Source organism: Bemisia tabaci, chromosome 4 (assembly GCF_918797505.1).
Source record: "Bemisia tabaci chromosome 4, PGI_BMITA_v3".
Taxonomy (NCBI): domain Eukaryota; kingdom Metazoa; phylum Arthropoda; class Insecta; order Hemiptera; family Aleyrodidae; genus Bemisia; species Bemisia tabaci.
Genome location: NC_092796.1, coordinates 15,343,226 through 15,359,308, shown reverse-complemented (window position 1 = coordinate 15,359,308; position 16,083 = coordinate 15,343,226). Strand labels below are relative to the sequence as shown.

Sequence of the window (16,083 nt, the reverse complement as noted above, 5' to 3'; positions counted from 1 at the left end):
CACTCATTGTGACGTACTATTGAGTGCACCCATAAGAAATACATTGTATGCACTCAATACTACGTCACTGCGCAGTAGAGTACCAAAATTCGTCCTCGGGAATGACTAGAGTACCTGTATAGGGAGAGTAGCGACAGATCTGAAACTCCGAAAGTCCATCAGGCCTTCACCGATGCCTCCGCGAATAAAGTTAGGGCCCAAAAGGGCAGCCAACCTATGAATTTCGAATGTCCAGAGCGATTTACAAATACAATTGTTACGAACCGTCGTTTAGAAAGCATGTATTTGGTTTACTTTTTGCATAAATTTACTTATTTTTGCGAAAGAACGCTCATTTATGTACATTCTTAGCCATCTTAGTTTGAATTGAAATCTGTAGGCTGGCAGTGCAATTTTATGTGTTAGAAGTTGCTCAGAAGGGTGGCTGCACTTTTGGGCCCTAAGCCCTCCATGAACCGATCTGTCGCTACTCTCCCTATACCATAGAATAATAAGGCTACGCCTATAGAAAGGACACTCTCGCAGATTTCGTGACGAAGAAGAAGAACAGGGACCTGGAGCTCTTGAGCTGGAGCTGGCGGGTATTGTTTACATTCAGAAATGAAAATGGCGGCAATAGCCAACTGTAACACTCTAACTGTAGCTGATCACATGTGATTTTATCAGTCATCTGGCCAGCATGAGCACGACGAGGCTGTGGAAATCGTTTTCGTTACATTAATTTTGATACTCAAACTCTTTTACTCTGTGGCAGTGACTTTTACACTTACATAACATTAGACTCTTCTTTGGCACCACTGATTACATTTGGCAACCCTGCAATTAGCTGGGCCCTACTATTACATTTGACAACCTTGCAAAGAGCTGGCGGGTTCAGAAAAGTATAGGGCAACGGGACCTAACCAAACCTGGACACAACAGGCGAGAGTCACAACGGCCGCTTACGCGAGTGTTCCTTCTATAGGCGTTAGCTTTATTATTCTATGCCCTATACAGGTACTCTAGGAATGACTGACCTGAGCGGGTCGATTGTTGAATCGTTATCGAATGACCTTGATCGATATATAGCATTGTGAAGATAGGGAGTTATCGATCAGAATCATTCGATAACGATTCAACAATCGACCTGCTGCTGTGTGGATTGGTCCTGCCTGGGGGCAGGACATTACCTACAACGGCATTACCTCCAAAAATCCAACATGGTCGAGCGAGAGATCGAAACTTTGGCAATGTGCCCAAATCGATCGGTCGATGTTTTGAGATGTAAGGCTGTCTCGAATTTTACGATGTTGCCAAACCAAAAAGTAAGCATGAGATTTCTTTATTATAGGTGTTTCTCACTTTCTACCACTGTCGATGGTCTGGGTCTGTGAGATTGTGCGAGTTGTGGTGAGATAATCTGATAATCGCTCTCGAAACATGAGCATGAGCGTAAATTTAGAGTTAGAGGTTAGAATCCATTAAGTGAAATTGGTAGAAATGTATGTATTAAAAGGCATTGAATCACAGGATCAATTAGTTTCTCGTAGACTTTTCCCCTAATACTCGTGGATCGGGAGACTTGTAATTTAAGTAGTATTGGTGATGTGATTAGATTCGTGAAAAAGTGTAACCGCATTGCTTGCTTTTAACTAGCGCTTATGGTTTTGATGCAATGATTGTCATCAGTTAGTTTCCTCTACTACACGACCGCACCCTTATGAAGGCAGATGAAGAATAAAAGTGGTTACTTCAGTTGTTACTCTTTCTCTAAATTTTATGTTTTGGAGTCTCCGCTCCGAAATCACAAGGCTGCCGTGTTCCCTAGCTATGCAGATCGCTTGCTAAGTCTGCCCCCTGTGGAAACTCTAATCATACCTAAGTTCTCTCCGGTTGGAATTTCTCTACTTCAATGTACGCAAAATAATATTTTGCAGCTGAAGAACACAGCATCTCTCTTGCGGCTATGAAACAATCCAGTTTTCTCTCTGAGCTATTAGATTTCATGATGTGCTTGACTTGACTGTAGCTTGATCAGTTACCTAGTTCATCCAGGATGTCACCATGCTCTTCCACAACTCTTGTTGTTTAAACAATTAATGGGCTCCATTAATTAATGTTCGACAATGTTGTGGAAAAGCACGTCGATAGTCCGTCCAAGCATCGAAGGAGAAGTACATTTGTATGAAGGTTTGTCAAGTCTGGCTTAAAGTAAGTCATGTACCTACCAGCCTTTCACCTATCAGCACATCTTAGAGCGCAAGTTTTCTGACAAATAGACCAATTCTGCATTGTCAGAGGTCAGACAATGATCTACCTTTTTTAGAATCCTTTCAGATGTTCCAGTAAACTGTAAACATCAAGTAAACATAACCTCACTTTCTTCTTTTACTTTTACACAGAGATAGAAGAGATAGCAGCATAGAGTAAGAGTAGTTAGAGGTAAACTCTCCCGAATAGAACCCCTAAGAACTATACCATCATTGCAGCCTGATTAGAGGTTTTTTTGAAAGTTGATTTCTTACATACGGAAAAAAATCAGCGATTCTCGTAAAATTTGGGGGAAAAAATAGGAATAGTTGGTTAATAAATTAGGTATCGCTCGGCATATATAAGAGCTCCGCCGAGTGACGGAAAATTTCAAGGGGGATATTGTGGCATTTTCACGTAAAACTTATGAAACTTATGCGAATGAATGAGGCTGCTTATGAACCAACAAAAAAAATGAAAATTCAATTTTGAATTTTTTATGAGATAAACTTCGTTGGAAAAAAAACATTGTTAGTTGAACTTGCAAATCGTCGGCGTGATTATTGTTACAGGCTGCGGAACCAACCCGTAAAAAGTACCTAAGTTTAAATGCATGGGAATATCCACCGAAAAAATTAAATTGCTCATTTAACAGTTTTGTACTTACAAACTGTCCGACTTGTTCCAAATGAGGAGCTTGGAGGACAAGGCGCATAAATGCAGTTTTTGAAAAAATTAAGATATGGTATCACAGCAATGCCCCGCAGTTTATTGCCCCGTGAAACTCAGCCTGTTGCTGTTGCGCGGGGCAATGCAACTAAAAAATTAGTGCGGGGCAATGAAACCAAATTTTTGCAATCCCCCGCAGGAATGAAATAAAATTGTTTCACAGCCCCGCACCAAAAAATTTAGAGTTTCATTCCCCCGCAAATTAAATTGCTGATTTTTCATAAAGTTAGATTCTTTCAAAGTCATCATAAAATTCTGAACGACATTTTCCATTCCTTGGAGTTTCTACTCAACAGCCTGGTCTATTTCTTCTAAAAACTTCATGCAAGAAAAAAACAGTTTGCAGCAACTCAACATTCACTGTGTCTAGTTCTCCTGAAGAGGTAAGATATTTCAATTCCAATCGTCCTATATTTTAAAAACACTTTCAGAATCGCACTTCACAGGATTCCCAACACTTCCAATTTCTTCCCTTTCAATTCATAGGAAAGTTAATAAGCTCATTCAAAGTTATTTCTGGTCTTTGTACTTTTGGAAGAAAGTAATAATAATAAAAAAAAATCCTACATGCTATTTCTTTGAAACAAATGCCTTCCAGGAGATTGCACTTTTATGATGCAGTGCATTGTTTTTCTGTCAATCTTTCAATAAATTTTAAGGTAGATTTTCAAGAACTTGATGATGTGATTTTGCTGCTAAATCTCTGTTAATAACTGATCTAATGCGGAAAAATCAGTTGAATCACAGAGTGCTAGTAGCTTTCATTTTTCCATGAGGATCCCAGCAAACCAAGCACTTCGTAAAGAAGTTCTAGAAAAAAAGAATAAAAAAACAGGCATTAGTGATTATTTCCTCATTGAACAAATAATTTTAAGAAATTGCAAAATAGCTTCCATCGTTTGAAATGTTTACACCTTGGCATGTTGGATACAGAATGAAGTGAGTGACCAAAAAAATAAACATCCATAACATTGAGAACTACAGATAGAGGGCATACATGAGGCAAAAATAAGTGACTGCTGGATTTTTAAGTCATGCTAAATAAAGAATAAATTTGTTGTTAAGTATGATAGGTAAATTTCTGTATTTGAATTTTTTCTTGCGTTTCTATTTTTAATATTCAATTCATTTTCCTAAATGAAAGTCCCGTCACAGAATTTTTCTACTTAAAATAATTGAAACCTAATGTTTGACAATTGACTGATAAGTACCACTGGTAAGCATAGTGAAAATTGAGAGCCCAACCTCAGCTTCTAGGAGCAATCCCTTCAGCTTTTTATGATCTTATCTGTGACTTAGTCAATATTTAAACCATGTAATTTATTGTCAGGAAAATCTCATTGTATCTACTACAATTGGATTCATGTAAACCTACATTTACTCGATCACACTCGAAGTATTTCGACAGTGTGAGTCGGCAATCACATAACTCGGTTTGCGACATCGCAGACTTCCTGTCATACTTTATTTTTTAAAAAGAACACTAGTCAAAGGCAATTCTTTAAAACTGCCGAGATTTTTCTTCTCAGTGGGAAGAAAATTCAGCATAAACTTCAAGGAATGATGTCCATTTGTTCTCCTTTCAAAAAATTTCATAGAGCCGGAGATTTCCAGACACCGCAAACAATATATGTGATTGCGGACTTACACCGTCGATTTGGGCTACTGAGCATTTTCAGGAACTTAATGAGAGATTCATTGAATGGAGGAGGGGTAGGGCATGAGCATAGCAGTAGAGGTGATAGAGTTAGGGAGTGAGGGTTCAGGAAATTCACTCCAGATAATCTATAATTGAACCCAAAATTCGCAGATGGGCATTTTCCACACAATATTCATAATCATTTGAGGCTGAACGTTTGACAAAATTGGTAAATCACCAGACTATGGCGCGATGTGCCACAGATCTGTGCATCACGCTCAAGATCACCATAGTAATCTGGAAAATGCACTACAGTGTGTGCACCATGCACCAGGTATGATCACAAATTTCAGGTCTCTTTCATCTAGGTGAAATCTGCCACAGGCTGGTTAGAGTACTACTTTATGTTTACTGCCAACTGATTTTTAACTGTTATAAAAATAACTACCATCTAAACTTAAAAATCAATGTATGGTCAACTTAAGGTTGGACTTCTAAGCAGGTTGTACCAGCCATTACGCAGTTTCAAGCTTGCAAAAAAGCGTTTGAGCATGTGTTGGTGCAGCCACAGGCATTCTTTTTGGATTTCTGTTGAGGACTATTGTGGCATCAAGATGTATGCCACATTGCACCATAGCCTGTACAATTCCAGGGCTTGCAATAAGTTACAGAATCAGAACACTGTATCATCTAGTGGGGATCATGGTCTTTGCACTGCGCATAGGTACTTCGACTACTGCCAGAGGGAGTATCTACTTACAATGTGCAAAACATCAGATTCCTATTATTATGTTCATGTTGAACTTGAGATACTTGATTAAAAGGAATACTTGCTTACCATCAGAAACTGCATGAAATGCCCGTCTTTTCAGAAGAATTTCGAATTGTCGTTGCGAAACTAGTTGCAGTTTCTAAGTGCACTTATCGATTCTTTCATAAGAATGAAGAAGCTTAGATTTCCTTCAAAGTGGGTATAAAATAAGGACCATAAACGAGGAAGAGTTGAAAAATTGATTTTAAATTATCACAACAAAAAAGTAATGCCCAGATAATTATAAACACTGAGTTTCGGGCCAGCCAGCATGAAGTTAGTATTTAGTAAGCTACGAGTAACGCAGAGAGTTTTAGGTTATGTTGATGTTTTCTCGTTTCGCTGTTGCCATATGGTAATTCCTGTAAAAGCTCTTTGAGAGGTAATAAGTCAACTTTAGACATAACTAATGTAAATTTAACTTTATTACTGACATGTCTCACTGTAATCGCAGTAAGTACATGCCATTTGTGTTGAAATTACAAAATCTATCTGTAGCCCACTACCATGGACCAAATAAAAGCTTCTTTTATTTGGTCCATGCCACTACCTCCAATTTGGCTCCACTGTTATTTTTGCTTTCCCAACCTTCCAAATCAGATGTGCACCATACGATTTGCCGAGCTCATCAGCTCATCACTTAATTCTACAAAGAAACAACAAGTTTATGCCAAAAATCTTCAGCTGATTAATAAAAGTCGATCTTAGTAAGCCCTTAGTCGTAGATAAAGTGAAAATTTAGAGATTCAATGGATGTAATATTTTAATGAGGTTGGCTACACTGAGATCGCGGGGATTTTTTTAGCGGGAAATCCTCTGATACTTAAATTCTCGCAATGAACATTTTCAATTTTATCTGACGAACGGGGGTGTTTTAATTGTTTAAAAGCCCATCCGGGTCGACGAATATGCACTATTTTTCACGAGGAATCGGAAAAAAACACTTTTAAAGGCGATAAATCATTAGTAAGGAAGAAAAAACAAGCCGAGCGCAAAAAATTTACGCATCTGAACACAGCTTGCTTTCTTTAGTTCTTATTCAGCACTTATTTGGTGATGCGGATTTTTATTTTTTGGTGCACGTGTTTTTTTTTTGGAGGGGGTGGGAGGGGGTTAACATTTAAAAAAAAAACCCAAGTACAGTGTATTTCCGTATAGTTCATTGCAGTAAGGGAGAATTCTTATTGAAGAAAAATGAGTCACGGTGCTGGGGGGGGGGGGGGGGGGTCAGCATTTTCAAATATCGTTTTTTCGGTCCATATGGTTAGAATTGGCATAAAAGGGGCTTATTGCGCATACTGGAAGATCAAATCTGTCTAACATCATTTCAAAATGGCGGCCGATTAAAGTTTTGAAACTATCCAGTTTCAAGGACAGACATTCTCAATTTATTAAGTTTAGTATGAGAATTTCCGGGATCTTTGAAATTATTTTTATTTTTTTGAGGGGGGGGGGGGGATAAATATCGATCATTTCCCGCACTACTCGCTATCTCTCTCCCCCCCCTCCCCCCATCGGAAGGGGGAATATTTTTGAAATAACTCTATTTGAGCGCATCTCTATAGGTATCCGTGGCGCTAATCTTCCTACAATTTTTATACCAAGTTACCCAATTTTATGCAGTTACAGGTTAAAATACTTTCAAATTGTTGCATTTAACAAGTTATTCGTGCATCAAAGAAGGTGTTTTTACACCATCCAGAATTTCTGGGGGGGGGGGGGGGCAAATGAGACTATTTCAAATTCTGGGGGGGGGGGCGGCCCCCCTTCGCACGCCTCTGTTACAGAGATTTTGGACTTAATCGATGCGATGTATCGCATGATCGCATGCCAGTTCGACCACGTCATGATTACCGGCTGATGAGAGCAGAGAGCAGGGGAATATATTTTGCTGTCGACGGACTGATATCGACCAACTGCCACAATCTCGGCATTTCCATCCGATCATTCATGTTCTGTAGTATCGTTGAACATTTATTAAGAGAGTCCAAATGTCGCTTCATTTCATTGATATCCTTCATATATGGGCTGGGCCATTATCGGTCCGAGAAAATCAAACTAAAGATCAACAAAGCGACTCACACAAGAAAAGCAACACAGTTCGGGGTCGTTTCGGCAGAGTTATGTGGACTAAAGGGGTCAGTCGAGAAAACTATTTGTTTTGAACAATAATGTATCGCCTTCACTTTTCATTGCGATTAATCCACCGTACAACTGGCTTGTTGAGAAGAACGGGCATTTGCTGATTGGTTTCGCGCCTTCATTTCGTTTAACAAGCAACACATCATAAACCACAGACTGGCAACATTGTATGAGTTTCAGCGCTCTCTGTCGGCTTTTGGCCGCAACCCCTCTTGGGTCACAGATTGCCACCATAGAGAAAAAAAAGGAAGTGTTTGCATTTCGGGCATCTTGGAATTTTTTGATGACTTGATGACGTAGGTGGGTACAGTGTGAAGGGGACGTCCCTATACCCAGCTGTACCCACCTACGTCATCAAGTCATCAAAATATTCCAAGATGCCCGAAATGCAAACACCTCCTTTTTTTTCTCTATGCATTGCCACAATCGATTCGATATATCGCAGGGGAGTCTTGTGGAGGTAATGCCGTTGGAGGCATAGAGAAAAAAAAGGAGGTGTTTGCAGCTTGAGGATTTGTACCCACCTACGTCATCAATGTAAACAAGACGCTCGTTGAGGGTTATGTTGACGTTGTAAAAACGGACCATAATGTCCGATTTTTTTACTTAAATCAACTCTTTATATAATTTCAAGCACTTTTTATAGAATAACTTTTTCCCTTAAATTACACCATTTCCAAGAAAATCGACAGGATAAAAACGTCGCTGTACCCACTGACGTCATCAAAGCTATAGATACTCTATGAAAAATTCCAAGATGCCCGAAATGCAAACACCTCCTTTTTTTTCTCTATGCGTTGGAGGTAATGCAGTATTCCCGTCTTGCCTGACTTCAATCGAAACCTGAGTTTGAAACCAAAGTTCAAATCACGGCATAAACGATACGGAACTAACGAAATGTAGGTTTCCGAAATTTGTGTTTGAAACCTTATTTTACACTAAATACTAGGTTTCCGCACTCCGCATAAACGAACCGGAGGTTGAAATTAGTTGAAATTCGACTTCAAATGCGATTTTCAGGTGCGCGATCGGCAATATGGCGGATTTTTTATCATAACGTTCGTAAACAACTGGCGCTTATCCCACGATTTAGCTTTAATTTTGGCATTATTCAACATTTTTTACAATCATAATTTTACTATAATTGTTGCTTAAGCACTTTTACGTGATTCCTTCAGTTATATGTGGCTTATTTATCCTTATTTAGCTAAACGTAGGACGTTATTTTCTAGTGAAGGTGTTTAGTGTCAGATGGAAACCAGGCTTATTACTGCTTTTTCAGATTATTCTTGCAACTCTAATCAACATTTTATGACTACAGAAGCAAAGCAAGCAAAGAGCTTTACAGGCTACAATTGAGTAATAGCCTTACCTACCAGTTCATCATCTGCGGAGAACTTTTTTACTGTACCTATCCGCACGATTTGCCTAGGATTTCAAGATAAGGCACCCTGCTTCCCTTTAAGTAGTGCACCGAATTTTTTCATTTCAATCTACCGATTAAATCTAAAATCTGATCCAATCAGAGCTGCGTAGCTCTTGAATTTGTGTGTTATCCGTGTATCTATTTCCTGGTTGTCCTACTGGAAGTGTGACTCCAGCCACAACCGTGACCTGCTGACTTATTTCTTTGATCCAATCTCTTGTAAATGATGACTCAAATTCTGAAGCCATCATTTATTGAAACTAGTTCAAAGTTATTGCTCCAAAGTATCGTCACTCTTCTCATACTGAAGCAGAAGGAAGAAGATTCTCTGGTGAGTGCTCTGTTATCCAAGATTTGCAATTTGAGATAAGAATAAGGTTTTTATTGAGGCGTGTAACAATTTTTGGTCGTTGAACCACTTGTCATAATTGAGCTTTGGCGTCAGAGATGCATCAACTGTGGAAAGTGGCTCTGCCTGTGCAAAAATATCTTGTGACAGCAGTGAATGTTAGTAAATGTGCTTTACAGATAGACTGAGAGCTCCAGATTCCAATCTACCTGAATAATTAAATTCAAAAGCATTTTTGAATTGAGTTCATATCGAATCTCAGTGGGAGAATAATATACAGTGTAAGCGAAAGAATATCAATGGTGAGGTTGGGTTTGTGTCTTAGGTTAATGAAATGCAATGGCAGGTTCTGAAATGTTGTTTGTCAGTTGCTCTTTACATGAGTCACCTTTGAAAATCAAGTTTAAGAAAAACACACATAGGTAGGCAAACAGTGGAGGTAGCTTGCCTATTTTCTTCCTGTCTTGCTCATGGACTCGGAGAGCAGTCGGAAAGAGGGGTGAGAAAACAGGATTTCAACGCGTGTCTCTGGGAATGTGGAAATTCAAAATTTGTGAAGCGTCACCAGTTTGTTGAGATTGTCACCGTCCGTTGCCTCAAGAGGATTTAGACGCTTCTGCTTCAGCGATACATTGTTGACCTATCAATATCTGCTTATTTTGATCACATCTTGAAGGAGGAATTCCCATAAGTATAACCTGATTCTTTATTTGTTTCGCTACAATAATGGCAGACATACAATCTTTACGACAGCATGGAGTGAAGGTGCGGTGCTTTACTGGATTAGCACTCCTACACTTGCAATGCCTATATCTACCTATTGTAAGATCATTAGAAGCTCAATCAACAACATGATGAATTTCTGCGCCTGCCACAATTATTTTTAACATCACTAAAATTACCTATGGCAACTTTTCTGAACTCAGAATATCAGCTCAAGCATGATTTGAAGGGTTGTTGAGATTACTTAGGTATTCATTCAATTTTTAAATATGAACGTAAAATGATTAAAAATCCACTGTCATTTTTCCAACTGTTGCTCAGAAAGTCAGTAAAGGCTTTTCTAGTGAAGATGAAGCCTCCGCTTATATATTGCGGAAAAATTGTGGAACATACACGGGATAAAAGAGTAATAATAATTTTATTGAATCAATTTATAGTGAAAAAATTAAGTATAGCTTGTGAAAATGGCGCCAACGCATGAAATTCAAGTTCAATCGAAAATATGCGCATAAACAGCGCCAGAATCGGAAAGTTTGATTTCCCGCGAAAGTCGGGTTACAGCGCCCGCATAAACCCGACGGCGAAAACTCGCATTACAAACTCGGGTTTCGTGAAACCGCAGTTTCGAGCCTCGCATAAACGTAGACTTAGACTAATGCCGCTGTCGGCCATTATTGCCAGAATCGTTAAGTTCGGAATTTGTTACTGGGCTAAAGATAGCTGCAACGGCCGTCAACTACAATGAGCACCGTATCCGGGTACGGCGCTCCGCCGCACACTGGGCTCGGGTCCCGCCAAATGCTATTCCACGCAGGCGACCCCATCTCCATTCGACTCCTCAACATTGTAAAAGAACTATTGGACGCCCTTCCCCCCCCCCCCCCCCCCCCAAGAACAATTACTAGGAAAGATTAGTTAATTTATTGAAGAGCTTCTCCGAATACCTTAATGGCCGTAGATTATGATTTCAATCATGACATGAGGAATTCTTACGAATCTCTTCGATGGAATGAAACGCCTGGAACCTGGAACAAAAATCTCACTAACACCCCCTCCCCCCCCCCTCCCCACAACCCCCGGAGGAAATTATTTTTCCAAGGGAAGACTGTTTGCATGTCCATTCGGTCTGGGGGCTGAAATCTACTCAAGAGCACCCTCGGAGTCCGATCACGCAGAAAAAAAATTAAGTCTCCGCGTAAAATCTCGGAAAATTATCTATTCTTTACGGCTATCTATATTCCTTACCTACAACGAGGAAATAATTTTTCCAAGGGAAAACTGTTGCATGTCCATTCGGTTTGGGGGCTGAAACCAACTCGGGAGCATCCAAGGAGTCCAACTAAGCAAAAAAATTAACATCAGGTCACCGCGGAAAATCTCGGAAAATTCTCTGTTCTTAACGGGTACCTATATTCCTTACCTACAACGAGGAAATAATTTTTCCAAGGGAAAACTGCTGCATGTCCATTCGGTTTGGGGGCATGAAAAGTCAATGAGCAACGATTGGGTGATATTATTAGGTATTTTCATTATTCTTCTTATTTTTTTATCCTTTTTTTTCCTTTTTTTTCCTCAGAGGATTTCTCCTGCTATTGAGAACACATGAGAACCCAAGACGAGTCGCAGAATAGAGTCTTGGTTCCTTTTCATGCCCTAAACATTAAAAATTTTAAAGATTTATTATTCTTACAAATTATAAGATTATTATTAAGAATTAATTTTTTTTTTTTTTTTTAACTCGGAAGAGGGAACACTTCCGGTACAAGTATCACTGACGGGCCAAAGACCAAAGTCAGCAACACATACTATCTTGCTTAAATACAGTAAATGTTATATTTTAAAGCAAAATTGAAAAATGTTTTAAATAATTTAAATTCTAAGTGAAATCAAAAAATTACTCGATATTGAGAAACGACCTGACAATACTTGAAATCCGAGAGCTTTTCCGGGAAACCTTGGGTGATGTGCATATAATGTTTGCACAGACATTGGTAGATATTGACCCTGGCACTAGGTACGCTCGAAAGAAAAAATGCCGTTGTAAGCGAGGAAATTGTGTGAAGATTCACGATTTTCCGACGTCATCATCACACAAAAACCGTATCGGCTACAGTAAATCCGAGAGCTTTTCCGGGAAAACGTAGGTGATGTGCAAAAGATTTGTGCGCGGATATTCGTGCCCACCACTCAAAGCTATATGCTCCGAGGAAAAAAATCCGTTGTTAACGTGAAAATTCTCGAGAAAATAATGGTTTTCCCGAGCAACCTCGTATCCATGCCCTAGTACCTACTATGAATCCGAGAGCTTTTCCGGGAAAACGTAGGTGATGTGCAAAAGATTTGTGCGCGGATATTCGTACCCACCACTCAAAGCTATATATGCTCCGAGGAAAAAAATCCGTTGTTAACGTGAAAATTCTCGAGAAAATAATGGTTTTCCCGAGCAACCTCGTATCAATGCCCTAGTACCTACTATGAATCCGAGAGCTTTTCCGGGAAAACGTAGGTGATGTGCAAAAGATTTGTGCGCGGATATTCGTACCCACCACTCAAAGCTATATATGCTCCGAGGAAAAAAATCCGTTGTTAACGTGAAAATTCTCGAGAAAATAATGGTTTTCCAGAGCAACCTCGTATCAATGCCCTAGTACCTACTATGAATCCGAGAGCTTTTCCGGGAAAACGTAGGTGATGTGCAAAAGATTTGTGCGCATATATTCGTACCCACCACTCAAAGCTATATATGCTCCGAGGAAAAAAATCCGTTGTTAACGTGAAAATTCTCGAGAAAATAATGGTTTTCCCGAGCAACCTCGTATCAATGCCCTAGTACCTACTATGAATCCGAGAGCTTTTCCGGGAAAACGTAGGTGATGTGCAAAAGATTTGTGCGCGGATATTCGTACCCACCACTCAAAGCTATATATGCTCCGAGGAAAAAAATCCGTTGTTAACGTGAAAATTCTCGAGAAAATAATGGTTTTCCCGAGCAACCTCGTATCAATGCCCTAGTACCTACTATGAATCCGAGAGCTTTTCCGGGAAAACGTAGGTGATGTGCAAAAGATTTGTGCGCGGATATTCGTACCCACCACTCAAAGCAATATGCTCCGAAGAAAAAAATTCGTGGTTAACGTGAAAATTCTCGAGAAAATTATGGTTTTCCCGAGCAACCTCGTATCCATGCCCTATCACCTAAAATGAATCCGAGGGGTTTTCCGGGAAAATTGAGGTGATGACATAACATTTGTGCCCGAATATACACACCCACCACTCAAAGCAATATCCTTAAAGGAAGAAAATTTGTGGTTATCATGAAAATTCTCGAGAAAATTAGAGATTTCCCGAGGACCCTTCATATCAATCCCCACATCCTACAACGTAAGAAAGAGCTTTTCCGGGATAACTAAAGTGATGTGCAAAAGAATTGTGCGCGGATATTCGTAACCACAACTTAAAGCAATGTGATCCGAAGAAAAAAATCCGTTGTTAATTTTCTTCAGAAAATTACGGTTTTCCCGAGCAGCCTCGTATCAATGCCCTATTACCTACTATGAATCCGAGAGCTTTTCCGGGAAAACGTAGGTGATGTGCAAAAGAATTGTGCGCGGATATTCGTACCCACCACTCAAAGCAATATGCTCCGAAGAAAAAAATTCGTGGTTAACGTGAAAATTCTTGGGAAAATAATGGTTTTCCCGAGCAACCTCGTATCAATGCCCTATTACCTACTATGAATCCGAGAGCTTTTCCGGGAAAACGTAGGTGATGTGCAAAAGATTTGTGCGCATATATTCGTACCCACCACTCAAAGCAATATGCTCCGAAGAAAAAAATTCGTGGTTAACGTGAAAATTCTCGAGAAAATAATGGTTTTCCCAAGCAACCTTGTATCAATCCCCCATTACCTACAACGAATCCGAGAGCTTTTCCGGGGAAACTTAGGTGATGTGCATAAGATTTGTGTGCGGATATTCGTACCCACCACTCAAAGCAATATGCTCCGAGGAAAAAAATCCGTTCTTGACGTGAAATTTCTTGAAAAAATTACGGTTTTCCCGAGTAGCCTCGTTTCAATGCCCTATTGACTACAATGAATCCGAGGGTTTTCCGTGGAAACTTAGGTGATGTGCATATGATTTGTGTGCGGATATTCGTACCCACCACTCAAAGCAATATGCTCAGAGGAAAAAAATTCGTGGTTAACGTGAAAATTCTCGAGAAAATTATGGTTTTCCCGAGCAACCTCGTATCCATGCCCTATCACCTAAAATGAATCCGAGGGGTTTTCCGGGAAAATTGAGGTGATGACATAACATTTGTGACCGAATATACACACCCACCACTCAAAGCAATATCCTTAAAGGAAAAAAATTTGTGGTTATCCTGAAAATTCTCGAGAAAATTACAGATTTCCCGAGGAACCTTCATATCAATCCCCACATCCTACAACGTTAGAAAGAGCTTTTCCGGGATAACTAAAGTGATGTGCAATTGAATTGTGCGCGGATATTCGTACCCACAACTTAAAGCAATATGATCCGAAGAAAAAAATCCGTTGTTAATTTTCTTCAGAAAATTACGGTTTTCCCGAGCAGCCTCGTATCAATGCCCTATTACCTACGACGTATCGGAGGGGTTTCCGGGAAAACTGAGGTGATGTGCATGATTATTGTGCGCAAATATCATACCCACCACTTAAAGCAATATGTTTAGAGGAAAAAAGGTGTTGTCAACATGAAAATTCGCGAGAAAATTCGAGATGTACCGAGGAACCTTCACATATCAATCCCCATCACATATAATGAATCTGATGGTTTTTCCGGGAAAACAGAGGTGATGCTGATGTCCATAGGTAATATCTGTGCGCAAATATTCATACCTGGGTGAATTCAAATAAGGGTCAAATTCCAGGTTCAATTTCCTCCCAAAATTTTTTTGTGAATTTTTGGGTAAACCTAAATTTATTTTGACTATCATTAGGTGTAGACTTAGGAAATATAGCTCGTCGAGCTTAATAGTTGGGCTTAAACCCGAATATCCACCGTCAAATGTATCACTTCCCAAAATTTGCTCTAATTTTGCCTGATTTCCCAAATTTTCATCTCAGAGGTGACATATAATACTTTTAATTGAAAATTGAACACAATTGTCATAAAAGCATCGTCGAGCACTACCTAAAGTAAAGCATACCTAATTGAAAACATGCAACCCTTTCATATCTTTGCAGAACCAAAAAAATTGAGAAAAAATTCATCCGTCATGAAAGATATCTGGAGCTTATTCTGCTTGTCTTTTACACAGTTCCGTCTGTTTATCACAATGCGCACTGTTTTCCTTTAACACGAGAAGAAGATTTTATTTCTTGGAATATTGCAATACAAAATGGATCGAAAACACCGAATTTTAAAACTTCGAGTGGGCGTGTACCCGCTGAAGTGGAGATAAAACCAGGAAAAGTTTGAGGACTTGCTTTAACATAACAATTACACCGTTCAACGGTTTTTTTTTTGGGGGGGGGGGGGGGGGATTTCCGAAGATTTGCCAATGGTTTCGGAGTAGATTTTTGGCGCTGATTCTGAAGAACACCTTCATTTACCTGTATCAGTGCGATTTATCCTGAGAAAGTTCGGAAAACGAAGATATTACATTACGTTAGTATATATTCATCCATGTTGGCTCCATAGAGTACAATAGAGTCGCAAAGTACTGGAGCGGCGATGAAGCCAATCCATGAACAGGCGTTTCCGAGCCGCGTGTGCTCCGAAAATAGTGAACCCAACGGCATTTTGTAACACGGCGGCTTATGGAGAAATCAAGAACTGCTTGTGTTTTTTAGGTATTTTATAATTAAATCAGCATTAATTTTTGCAAATTTTGCTATTTAAAGGTAGTCAAAGCCATAATGAATCCATTGATGTATATTACTCCTGGATAATATTCATATTGGGATTTAATTTCTGACTTATACCAAGTGTGAACCAACCGGCATTTCTTATCACGGCGGCTTACGGGAAAAGCAACGACTGCCCGTG

The 16,083-nt window shown here is 39.5% G+C and overlaps 1 protein-coding gene and 1 long non-coding RNA gene across 2 annotated transcripts in view; both read right to left on the bottom strand.

The window, feature by feature from the left end:
• The window catches only part of LOC109034408 (potassium channel subfamily K member 1), a 128,119-nt gene that overhangs the window by 110,991 nt on the left and 1,045 nt on the right, over positions 1 to 16,083 (bottom strand). The gene's annotated exons all lie outside the window — the stretch shown is intronic.
• LOC140224433 (uncharacterized) lies at positions 2,978 to 6,853 on the bottom strand. Its single transcript, XR_011899705.1, has 2 exons — positions 5,436 to 6,853; positions 2,978 to 3,768 (listed from the first exon to the last, which is right to left on the bottom strand). It is a non-coding gene; the product is annotated as an uncharacterized lncRNA (long non-coding RNA).